General features: G+C 52.7%; 1 pseudogene; it reads left to right on the forward strand.

Annotated features, from left to right (window-relative positions):
* Positions 1–688: 688 nt before the first annotated feature.
* Positions 689–11,387, forward strand: LOC144109895 (uncharacterized; annotated as a pseudogene).
* Positions 11,388–12,098: the final 711 nt, after the last annotated feature.

A 12,098-nucleotide genomic window follows, 5' to 3' on the forward strand; every position in this document is an offset into this window, starting at 1 on the left:
GCCTGCCTGCCTGCCTGCCTGCCTGCCTGCCTGCCTGCCTGCCTGCCTGCCTGCCTGCCTGCCTGCCTGCCTGCCTGCCTGCCTGCCTGCCTGCCTGCCTGCCTGCCTGCCTGCCTGCCTGCCTGCCTGCCTGCCCATTCGTCCGTCCGTCCGTCTGTCTGTCGGGCGGTGGTGGAAGGACGCTCTCCTTATCTTGTAATTTTTTTTGTCGCCTCTACAGACCCTGAAACTGCTGCTGCTCCTTATTTTGTAATTTTTTTTCGCCTCATCAGGTTGGTTTCTGCCGGTTGGTAGAGCCGTGATACACTGCTTTTTTAACGATACTGTCAACATTTGTGCATGGGTTCTTACAGAGAGGGTACTAAAACTTCGTAGAAAAACAGCGTTATTCACAAGCACTGACACATCAGCATGAAACGGTACATTCAGTCAAGCATCAAATGACACTTTCAAGCAGATGGCTATCCAGAGATCGTTCGAATTCATGCAGCTGAGAAGGAGTTGGTCGTAGGCCAGTTGGTAGGACATCGTGAGGAGCAAAACCGCAAAACAGCACGGGACTGTTGTCGCCTGCCTCAGTCCCGTCCTGTTTTGCGGTTTTGCTCCTCACAAATTCATGCAGATCCCTCTGTTCCACAAGACTCATTGGCAAGTCATTCCACATTTCAATCACAGGGGGGAAGAAGGAATGTCTGAAAGTTTCACTAAGGGCATGGTACGGCTGAATTATGCGACTATGATTTGTTCTAGAACTTCGTTTGCCTGGTGCTTATATGTATGTTTTCTTCTGAATATTTATCTGTCCTTGGAGCATCTGGAATAATAACTTCAGCCGTTTTTTCGTCTACGTGTTACTAATAAATCCAGGTTACAGGAAGAGAGCATATCTGCAACTGAGTCCGTCCTTCGATACGGTAGCAAATAAAGCGTACTGCGTACGTGTGTTTCGTGTCTCCCTCGTTGTCCCTGTGAAACTGCGCTCTGTTCTGTTTAAAATGACTTACCAACTCGGCCAAGCATCCGTTTTAGCGTTATAAAGAAGTACTGCGTACCACTAAACTCTTTATAATTATTTCTTTAAATAATTCGGTTTAGCACTCCATACTACTGACGCATACCCAAGGACTGGCCTCAGAAAATTTTTATATGCAATTAGTCTTACATCTCGTGTAGCATGCTTCAATTTTTTTTTCAAAATAAAACCTCTGGTATGCTTTGGAACATACCTCTGCTATACGTGTGCCCCAAATTAAATTTTGTGTTATTTTCATTCCTAGATACTTAAACTGAGTTGCGCTCACCATACACTTGTCACCAACGAAATACGGGAGCGAAAGAACAGAGTTGTTCATTGTAATGTGCGTATATGTTGATATCGAATACTTTATTTCCATGTTCCATTTTTTGCACCATTCGCTTAATGCCTCCGAAGAGTTGTTAATTCTACGCTGGCTGTAAGGCCGCGCTTCATCAACGCGCATATCTTTTTTTATTCCATTAGCTTGTGGTCACTGCGGGCCTCCGGTCTACGCCCCCCCCCCCCCCCCCCCTTACCCCCGCAAGCAGTGGCAAAGGCGCAGGAAGCACTGGCTGCTTGACAGCACCACTGTGACGGCCGAGGACACCTGGCGCCAAGAAAGCATGCGAGGCGCGAACAACGAGCACGTGGGGCCGCTTGATCTTAGGCAGCATTCCCACGGCGGCAGAATGCGAACCACTTCACATTCCGCGATGGGCCCCCCCTTTTTTTCTTTTTTTTTTTTGGCATTCTCGATGGCACCGAAGCGTCGCGGTTCTCCGCCGTCTGACATTCCTGCGGCGAGCCAGTGGGTCAGTGGCCCCGCCAATTAGCTAAAAAAAACGCATCATCCCTTGAGAGGCGACGCGCGGGTGCGGCAGCGAAAGGGAAAGCATCAAGCGCTAAGGCCGAGAACTCCCCTCGGGGAGAGGGTTCTCAAAATGATTTTCTGTATATGTTTCTTTTTCTTTATAGCCAAGTCCCGGGCTCGAAGTTGCCCGGGCTCGAAGTTGGGTCCAACCTACAGAGGTTGTGGCTGCCTCCATTGGTTATCGAAGCTTAGGGCGGGCCTCGATATATGACCGCCCTAATTTCTTTGTTTGCAAAAGCTTTAAAACTGCATGTAAAATCATTGGAGGGCAGTCTTGTCTATTTGAGCTAGAGGCTCCGTGCAGTGGCACGTAATTTTACAGACCTAGACTCTAACCTCGGGTCGATGAGTAAGGTCTTGTCGAGTTCCTCTGTGTGAGATATTTTCTTTTAAGTTACAATTTGACTGTCTGTGTGACTCAACTTGTGACGCAGTTTGCCCTTGTACATCCTGTAAATATATTTTCTCTATGACCGTCATCTGCACATCTCCCCCCTTCATCACCGCCGAACAACAACGTTTGGAAGGGTCTGCGCCCTTCCGAAGAACCCAACGGACCATCACAAAATTACTGGCGCAGTCTACAGGATTCGGCGACCATCAGCCCCGAGCTGACGCCACCCGCAGGCCCAGCAGTGTCCAGGCACTCGGCAACGCCCAGCACGTGGTAGCCACCCAGGAGGACCAGAAGGAATCGATCTCCGGCACCAGCCAAGCTGAAAAGGTACCCCGGCTCACCGACCCCACGGCGGCGCTCACCCTTCGGCTCCGGACGAGTTTGGAGAAGAAACGACACCTACTACCGACAGCAGCACGGGTGAGCGGGATTCCTTACGTCTCTCTGAGGTGGTTATGGCTCAAGCGTAAACGGGTGTATGGTGCAGACGCGGAGCATGATGGCGAGCTCAGCTGACAGAGGGGCAGAGGAGGGTGCATCGGACCAGAATGTATTTGAGGAGGACGACCTGTCAAGTGATATTTCTCAGGAAGACGCGATGTCGGCAGGGGCAGCATTAGATGGGGCGACGAAGGAGTCGGTAGCGGAAACGCGACGGAAAATAACTCCAGGGACAAGGTCTGATGCCGTAGAGATCCGCCGCATGGAACTAGATTTTCAGCTCGAAAAGCTTAAGATCGAATCTCGCGAACGCATCGAGTTGGGGAAACTTGGCATAGGAACGATTGGTGGCAGACTCCCTTAATGCTGGTACCTGACGAGCAACGGCGAACAGTCCTCGACCCAGTATCCCAATGTGCCAAGGTCCTAAAGGGGCTCAAGTTACCGCGTGACGCGGATGTACCGCTGTGGTTTGACGAGGTCGAAAGATTATACACAACGTACGATGTGCCAGAAAACAGCCGCGTACTTTTGATAATGCCAGCACTGACCGAGCGTGTGCGGTACTTGCTTCGTGGACTCAAGGATGATGAGAGCGGTGACTAAGACTTAGTGAAGAAAGCCGTTTTAAACGAGCTAAAACACCCCCGCTGAGTACCTAGACCGGTTCGAGCGCGCCGCAAAGCGCAAGGAGAAAACATGGGCGCAATTTGCCTCTCGCGTAAAAACTTACTTCCAGTACTACCTGCGCTCGAGGGATGCAGACAGCAAGGAAGACGTGGTGGCTCTCGTCGTGGCCGATAGGATGAAAGCGAGCCTAAGCACAGAGGGCTTAGAATACGTGCGCCTCCGCGAGGGAGAGAAATGGGTGAAATCGGACGGGATGTCACGGATGCTGCAGACATTCGAGCAGGCTAAGGGAAAGGGGCGCGTGGTGCGACAAACGGTCACACACTCTGAGAAAGAAAAGACTCCTACCCAACCTGCGACCAGCGACAAGAGACGACAGGTGCAAATTTTCGTGTGCCGCGCAGTAGGCCATCGCGCAAAGGACTGCCCACGAGCCGCTCACAATGCGCAGAAAACCGATAAGCTCGCCCGGACACAGAGAGTGGCAGTATCCAGCACAGAGACAGCCGAAATCCTAGCATCAGCCCACCCGCACAGGACTTTGGTGGCAGAAATGAATGCCCCAGGGTCGTCCGACCAAGCACGGCAATCAAAGCTACAGCAGGTTCAGATCGAATGCGCCGGTGTGCCGGCAACTGCAATCATTGACACCGGCAGCCAGATTACTGTAGTCAGAGAAAGCCTCGTGCCCAGCGTATCCCAGGAGCCTTCGGGCAAGATTAATCTTGTTTCAGCCTTTGGCGAAACAGTAGAGGCAAAACTAGTTACCCTCGCGGTCAGTGTGAAGCGGTGCCCCACACTTGTAGCGCGACCGGAGACCGTACATATAGTCTGTGCGCTCACAGGCAAGCTCGCGGAGGGTATAGACTGCTTACTATTGCGGGAGGACTGGGAGCTGCTAGCGCAGATCGACAGACGCGGCGCGGCGCTTGCCCAGAGCAAGAGCCACATTGCGGCTGACACAGGTAGCGTGGCCTTCTCCGTGGCCGAGAAGAGCTACGAGCCGACCCCAACGACGGGCGAGGTCCACGCGAACCAATCCCAGGCGGACGAACAGGAAAACGATGTGTCGAGCGAGGCATCGGGCGAGCAGCATAAAGCGGGCCGCGACGAGTACCCGATTCAAGACCAGTGCTCAATGCGTGACGACGAGGACGCGTCCTCTAAGCAGCGAGAGAAGTTACGTTCGGCCCAGCTGTCCGATGAAAGCCTTAGGAAATCTTGGGAGGACGCAAAATCGGGAAAAGGGGGCATGTTCATCTCGGACGGTCTTTTATACCACCGGGACTCCATCGCAGGCGCAAAAGTCAAGATGCTTGTGCTGCCCCTCAGCAGACGGGAAGAAGTGCTTTCATTGGCCCACGAATATCTCTGGGGAGGACATTTGGGCCCAAGAAAGACGAGGGCGAGAATTAAGTATAGTCTTTTTTGGCCCGGTTTAGAGGCAGTTGTGGCACAACGATGCAAGACGTGTCACGCTTGTCAGATCAGGTCAGATAGGCGGCTTAAAGACAGGGTGCCTATCACGCCACTCACCAGACCTGACCACCCTTTCCAAATAGTAAACGTCGACATCATCGGGCCGATTGACATGCCCTCAGGCCAGGGCCATAGGTACGCTCTTTGCCTGGTTGATTTGTGCACGCGGTGGCCCGAAGTGGTTTGTCTGCGTTCACTAACCGCGAGAGCAACATGCGACGCCCTACTCGCAATCTTTAGCCGCACCGGTATCCCGGAAGTTATATGCTCAGACCAAGGAACTAACTTCACTGCACAGCTGACAAGGGAGATGTTAGCAAGATTGGGATGCGCGCCCCGTTTTTCGACTCAGAACATCCCGAGAGCAACGGGACAGTAGAATGGTGGAACCGCGTCCTCAAAAACATGATTTTTCATGTAATAGAGAAAGACCCGAGAAACTGGGACAGGCTCATCCCATTTGTGCTATGGGCGTACAGGGAGGTACCCCATGACACCACAGGGGTTTCCCCATTCCGACTCCTTTACGGCAGGAGTCCTACGGGGCCCCTGGCCATTTTGCAGAGCACTTGGACGGGTGAGCAGCCACTCCCAAACACACTAAGGAAAGAGCCCGCAAAATATTTGAGACAGCTGCGCGAACAGCTAGAGATAGCCGCGGCAGTAGCGGGGCTAACGGCAAGCGCACGACAGGGGAGCTACACGCAGGCGTACAATAGGCAGGCTAGGAACAAAGTTTTCAGCGTCGGAGATCAAGTTCTCGTGTTTGATACCGACCGCGACCACAAACTATCTCCTAAATGGCTCGGCACATATGCCATAACCGCGCAGGAAAGGCAAAACTCCTACAGGATCGATACCGGAGCGCGAGCCGCGCCACTTGTCCATGCAAATAGGCTTCGGCCTTACTATGCGCGGGTTAGCCACGTTGGTGTCAGTTGAGTTTCCCCTTCCAGGTGGCGATGAGAGGAAACTACTTGATGATGAAATCGGGGTTTCTTGATGACCCGGTGGTTCTACTCGCAAACATTCACATTACTCAAGGAAAGGAGAAGGTTAACTATTTATTTACAACGTAGGTAAAAAAAACGAGAAGAAACAAAGCAAGGAGAAAACTATTTACATGACTAAATCGTGGATCAGACGAATTCAGCCCCCGCTCAACCCAGAGCGCTTGGTTTTAAACCCTCTGTCTCCGCCCTTAGCGGGGACAGCAACCAATAAGATAACCAACGACCCATCTCGCCAATCAGTGGTTAGGGAAAGGAAAATAAGGTCCGCCCACTGATCAGAGATTGGGGAAAAAGGTCTGATTAAAACATTTGGGAAGGAGGTTTCAAATAACTACACAAACAACACAAATGCGACTTCCGCTCCCACGCCACCCACGGCACCACAGACGCTAGAAACATGTGCCGACGAGGCGATGACTCAGGTTGTTGACAGCAACAAAGAGAAGACAGTCGTTAAGGGAAGTAGACAGTCGTTACAGGAATAGTGGGTTTCCGGTCACTCGGCTAATACCTCGTGCGCCCCCGAAGCCTCGTCAACCCCTTAACAACCACATGTCGTCAGCTGTACTTGGTTCGCGTTTTTCCCGGCGGGTCATCCCCGTGACGGCGCGGCGTAAACGAGGACCCCCGCCGCACGAAGGGGAGGCAGGGACTGGACGGGCCCCTTTGTTAGGGACTTTCGGCCCCGCTGGAGCGGCGTTCCTTTGCGAACACAAGATCAACGAGTTCGCGGAATGGTCAGCGAACTCCACACCTCCCAACCAAGAATGTCACGCGGACACTTGCTGTCAGTGTGACATTAAAGTCCGTCCACAAGGTTCCAAGCATCACTGGGCACACACACATACACAGCCTCAATTCGTTCCGTGCACACAAGGTTCGGACACCAATCTGCACATTCCAGAATCCACCATGTCAGATCGGTGCGCCAAATTGGCAGAATGATTTCTAGCCACCTACATCTCGAAAAAGAAGATGTTTCCTTTTAGCTTTGTCCACAAGATTGGACCAAAATTCCAGTTTATCCGGCACGGAGCCGGTTGTGAAGGCTACCGCCGTTATCGGGTCTACATCGTCGTTTTCATCAAAAGCAACAAAGCTCACCAGCTCCCTGCGTTCTAACAAGATTGCTGCTGCCATCGTGTCTGCGTTCTCTGCCTCTTTGAATTTCACAGTTGGGATAGGCCTGTCACCGGCTACTTCACATGCAGTTTTACATCGCTCTTCAGGTAGCGCTAGCTCCCTGTACGGCTGGCAGCCGGCATTCTGTTCAAAGAAAACCATGCCCTTAAGCATTCTTTTCTCCCATTTACCTTGACCAGCTTGCTCCCGCTCTTCTGGTAATGAGGTCTTATGCTCTATGTTTAAGCTTGCAGGGATGGGTGCAGTATCCGAATCCCCCAGTTCCCTATCTGCTGCGAAACTCTCAGCTGTTCCTGTTAACTCCCAATCTGCTGCAGAAACATTTGCAGCGTTCGGATCTGCCTGAAGCTCTACTAAAGCCCCGGGTTTGTCGCGAACCGAATCGTGGGGACTTTCGAAATGCTCTTCGAAATCTGAACTGTAATTTTCTTCTTCAAGCTGCTCCCTTTCAGAATGCTCTGTTAGTGCGTGTATTTCCGGTGTTACCAGCTGCCCTACACCTCTAGCTAGATCTGCTGTCGCTGTGAGTGCGCACAGTGTCAGCACCGGCTGGTAAGACAACTCCTCTTTGGCAGCTAGATTGCCATCGACTGCAAAGCACGTTCTCGCACTCAGATCCGCCTTCTCGTCCTCGACCCTTACTGCTGCGTCAGAGTTAGCGCACATAGACTGGGCCGCGATGCTGAACCCTTCATCGTGAGCAACACACTCAAGTGCCTCCTGGGTCTGCTCTATATGTGCTCGCTCTGACAGCGAATGCTTCACAGGTGTGACTAACGCCTCTATGCCTTCAGCGATCGGTTCTGGCACGGCACACAGCGTTAGATCAGCTTGTGCTCTTTGGAGAACCACACATTCCCGTTTTGTTATTTCGTTCCCTGAATCCACACAGGATTCAGAATTTTGACCTTCGGATTCCAAGTTGCGGCATGCCAGGTCGTCAACCCTATCTGGTTGACTGACCTTATCAACAGCCATCTCCGACTGGGAGCTTGGTTTATCAGGCGCCGGTATCTCCACATGAGATACTAGCTCGCACACCTCTCTTCTCACCGCGGGAATATCTTGTTCCTGTTTTTCCGGACACTCAATCATCGAATGCCCAAATTTCATGCAGTTAAAACATTGAACTGCTGCGAATAACACCTCGCTATCGACTTTCGCCCCCTGCCTTAATTTCATCTGCATTTGTGCCAATTTTCTCGTTTCCAGCTCAATTTGCAGTTTCAAATTTTCAATTTCACTTAGCTGTTCAGCCTCCTCCTGCTCAATGCATCGCATCCTGCCCTCCTGATCATACCGTACGGCAGCCATCTCCGTTTTCCGTGCTATCGTTTCTAGCACGTAAACACTACACCGACATGGTGAATTCGGAGAAAGCAGAAAGGTCTCCTACCTTACTGGTTGCTCTCTGCCCCGGTGATCTCGTCGTCCTCCGTGATGACGACAGGCTCCTCGATGCGGACGACTTGAGCTCTGGATCTCTCAGCAGCTCGCCGACTTCTGCCTCGTGTGACTGGCTTGACTTGGTCGCCTGGTTACTTTTCAGCAGCTCGCTGACTCGAACCCGTTCGATGTGGACGCCTGGTTCTTTTCAGCAGCTCGCTGACTCGAACCCTCGATGGCTTGTTGTTGCCCGGCTCCTTCAGCTCCTAGCTGACTTGAGCCTCCGACGTCCTCTCGAATTCGACCCGTGATCCCGAAGCTTTCGACGTCAGTCTTGCGACGCAGCTTCACGTTTTCTCCTTTAGGACAACAGCTTGTCCACCGACTTGTTCTTCTCACCTTCCGTCCAATGCCTTGAGTAGAAAGAAGTTGCGATCCTGTCTCGACTGCGCCAGTTGAATTTCCTGTGCCGACTGCGCCAGTTGACATCCTGTCTCGTCTGCGCCAGTTGAGTTTCCCCTTCCAGGTGGCGATGAGAGGAAACTACTTGATGATGAAATCGGGGTTTCTTGATGACCCGGTGGTTCTACTCGCAAACATTCACATTACTCAAGGAAAGGAGAAGGTTAACTATTTATTTACAACATAGGTAAAAAAAAACGAGAAGAAACAAAGCAAGGAGAAAACTATTTACATGACTAAATCGTGGATCAGACGAATTCAGCCCCCGCTCAACCCAGAGCGCTTGGTTTTAAACCCTCTGTCTCCGCCCTTAGCGGGGACAGCAACCAATAAGATAACCAACGACCCATCTCGCCAATCAGTGGTTAGGGAAAGGAAAATAAGGTCCGCCCACTGATCAGAGATTGGGGAAAAAGGTCTGATTAAAACATTTGGGAAGGAGGTTTCAAATAACTACACAAACAACACAAATGCGACTTCCGTTCCCACGCCACCCACGGCACCACAGACGCTAGAAACATGTGCCGACGAGGCGATGACTCAGGTTATTGACAGCAACAAAGAGAACACAGTCATTAAGGGAAGTAGACAGTCGTTACAGGAATAGTGGGCTTACAAATGCGACTTCCGTTCCCACGCCACCCACGGCACCACAGACGCTAGAAACATGTGCCGACGAGGCGATGACTCAGGTTGTTGACAGCAACAAAGAGAAGACAGTCGTTAAGGGAAGTAGACAGTCGTTACAGGAATAGTGGGTTTCCGGTCACTCGGCTAATACCTCGTGCGCCCCCGAAGCCTCGTCAACCCCTTAACAACCACATGTCGTCAGCTGTACTTGGTTCGCGTTTTTCCCGGCGGGTCACCCCCGCGACGGCGCGGCGTAAACGAGGACCCCCGCCGCACGAAGCGGAGGCAGGGACTGGACGGGCCCCTTTGTTAGGGACTTTCGGCCCCGCTGGAGCGGCGTTCCTTTGCGAACACAAGATCAACGAGTTCGCGGAATGGTCAGCGAACTCCACAGTGTCGTATTCGACGAAGACACGGATTTCGGAGAAATTGAGTGCACACCTCGCCCTGCGCCCACACAGTCGGGCCTCTTTTCCATCGAACAGGAGAAACTGGCACATTTGAACTCTCAGCAGCGCGCTGAAATGGCGAAACTGTTCGCCGGTTACGCTGACCTGTTCGATGAAACACCGGGAGCGGCCGAAGTGGGACTGCACAAAATCGAGTTACAAGACGCGTACCAACCAAAACGCGCCTTCCCATATCGAGTGCCCGAGCTTCGTAGGGTTCAGGTTAGCCGTCAGGTTGACGAGTTGTTAGACCTGGGTCTCATATACCCCATAGAGAGCGACTACGCTCATCCCGTGGTCTGTGTGGGGAAGAGGGACGGCTCAGTGCGCATGTGCATCGATTACCGCGCGCTGAACGCAGCCACACGCACTGATGCATTCCCGATGACACCCCCACATGAGTTAATTATGAGGGTAGGCCGCGCGAAGTTCATTACACTAGTAGACCTGCGACGAGGTTATTGGCAGGTACCAGTGGCCCCCAAAAGCCAACATTTGACCGCGTTCGTGACCCACGAAGGACAGTACGCTTGGCGCGTCATGCCATTTGGGCTAAAAAATGCGGCGGCCACTTTCCAGCGAATGATGAATACGCTGCTCTCCAGGCATCACGCTTACGCTGCGGCGTATCTCGATGACATTGCCATTTTCTCAACGTCGTGGCAGGAACATCTAAAGCAGCTGACGATTGTGTTTGGCTTACTCCGCGAAGCAAAACTTAAGGTGAGCCCGGAGAAGTGCCAAATCGCACAGGCACATATTAGGTACTTAGGTCACGTAGTGGGAGGTGGTACCCACGGGCCGGACCCCGAGAAGCTAGCCGCTATTCAGGACCTCGCGCCGCCCACCACAAAAAAGCAGCTGCGAAGCCTGCTGGGGCTATGTGGCTACTACCGCGAGTATGTCCAGAACTACGCTGAGGTCGCCGCGCCACTCACGTCCTTAACGAAGCGAGGGGGTACCAATCGCGATTCCTTGGACTCTGGAAGCGCAGCAGGCTTTTGATAAGCTAAACGAGTCGCTTTGCGAAGCGGCAGCGCTAAACACACCCGATATCCGCAAGCTGTATTGGCTGTTCACGGATGCATCCGAAGTCGCGGCCGGAGCTTGCTTGGCACAGATGGGAGAGGCGGGGCGAGAGGAACCGATCGCCTTCGCCAGCCACTGGTTCACGCTAACTCAGACCAGCTGGTAAACAATCGAGCGCGAGGCATTCGCCATAATTTGGTCTCTTAAGAAATTTGACCACTGGGTGTTTGGTGCACAGATTAACGTGGTCTCCGATCACAATCCTCTTGCTTATCTGACGACGAGCACGCCTCATGGCGCGAAACTAGCAAGGTGGGCACTGGCCTTACAGCGCTACAATGTGGTTGTAACGCACAGGCGAGGCGCCTGCAACGGCAACGCCGACGCGTTATCTCGCGTCCCCAACATCAGCTGGGGAAAAGAGCAAAGCAATAATTGAGCCATGACCCCTCAGGCAGGCGTGAATGTTCCCGTTCACTCGCTGCACTTTGTGGTGTGAACAGTGGTGTGTGACCGGAACCATGTGCAAGGACGCTGGCACGCTGACGCTCGTACTGTGATAAACTTCATTTATGAAGAGTTTATAACGAAGTGTGTTGTTCTTTTGTCAGTGCCGCGACTTTTTTTTTTGTTTGTAGAACTGATTATTTCTGGCTGCATGAGGCTGCAATTTGAGTTTCACGTTGCCGCGGCCTTTATTTGGTTCTGCGTAAATGAGCGGACTCCAAGCTCATTTAGCTTCTTAGGGGGGACGTGTAAGGCCGCGCTTCATCAACGCGCATATCTTTTTTATTCCTTTAGCTTGTGGTCACTGCGGGCCTCCGGTCTACGCCCCCCCCCCCCCCCCCCCTTACCCCCGCAAGCAGTGGCAAAGGCGCAGGAACCACTGGCTGCCTGACAGCACCACTGTGACGGTCGAGGACACCTGGCGCCAAGAAAGCATGCGAGGCGCGAACAACGAGCACGTGGGGCCGCTTGATCTCAGGCAGCATTCCCACGGCGGCAGAATGCGAACCACTTCACATTCCGCGATGGGCCCCCCCTTTTTTTCTTCTTTTTTCTGGCATTCTCGATGGCACCGAAGCCTCGCGTTCTCCGCCGTCTGACATTCCTGCGGCGAGCCAGTGGGTCAGTGGTCCCGCCAATTAGC

This window comes from Amblyomma americanum, chromosome 11 (genome assembly GCF_052857255.1).
Source record: "Amblyomma americanum isolate KBUSLIRL-KWMA chromosome 11, ASM5285725v1, whole genome shotgun sequence".
In the NCBI taxonomy this organism is placed as follows: Eukaryota; Metazoa; Arthropoda; class Arachnida; order Ixodida; family Ixodidae; genus Amblyomma; species Amblyomma americanum.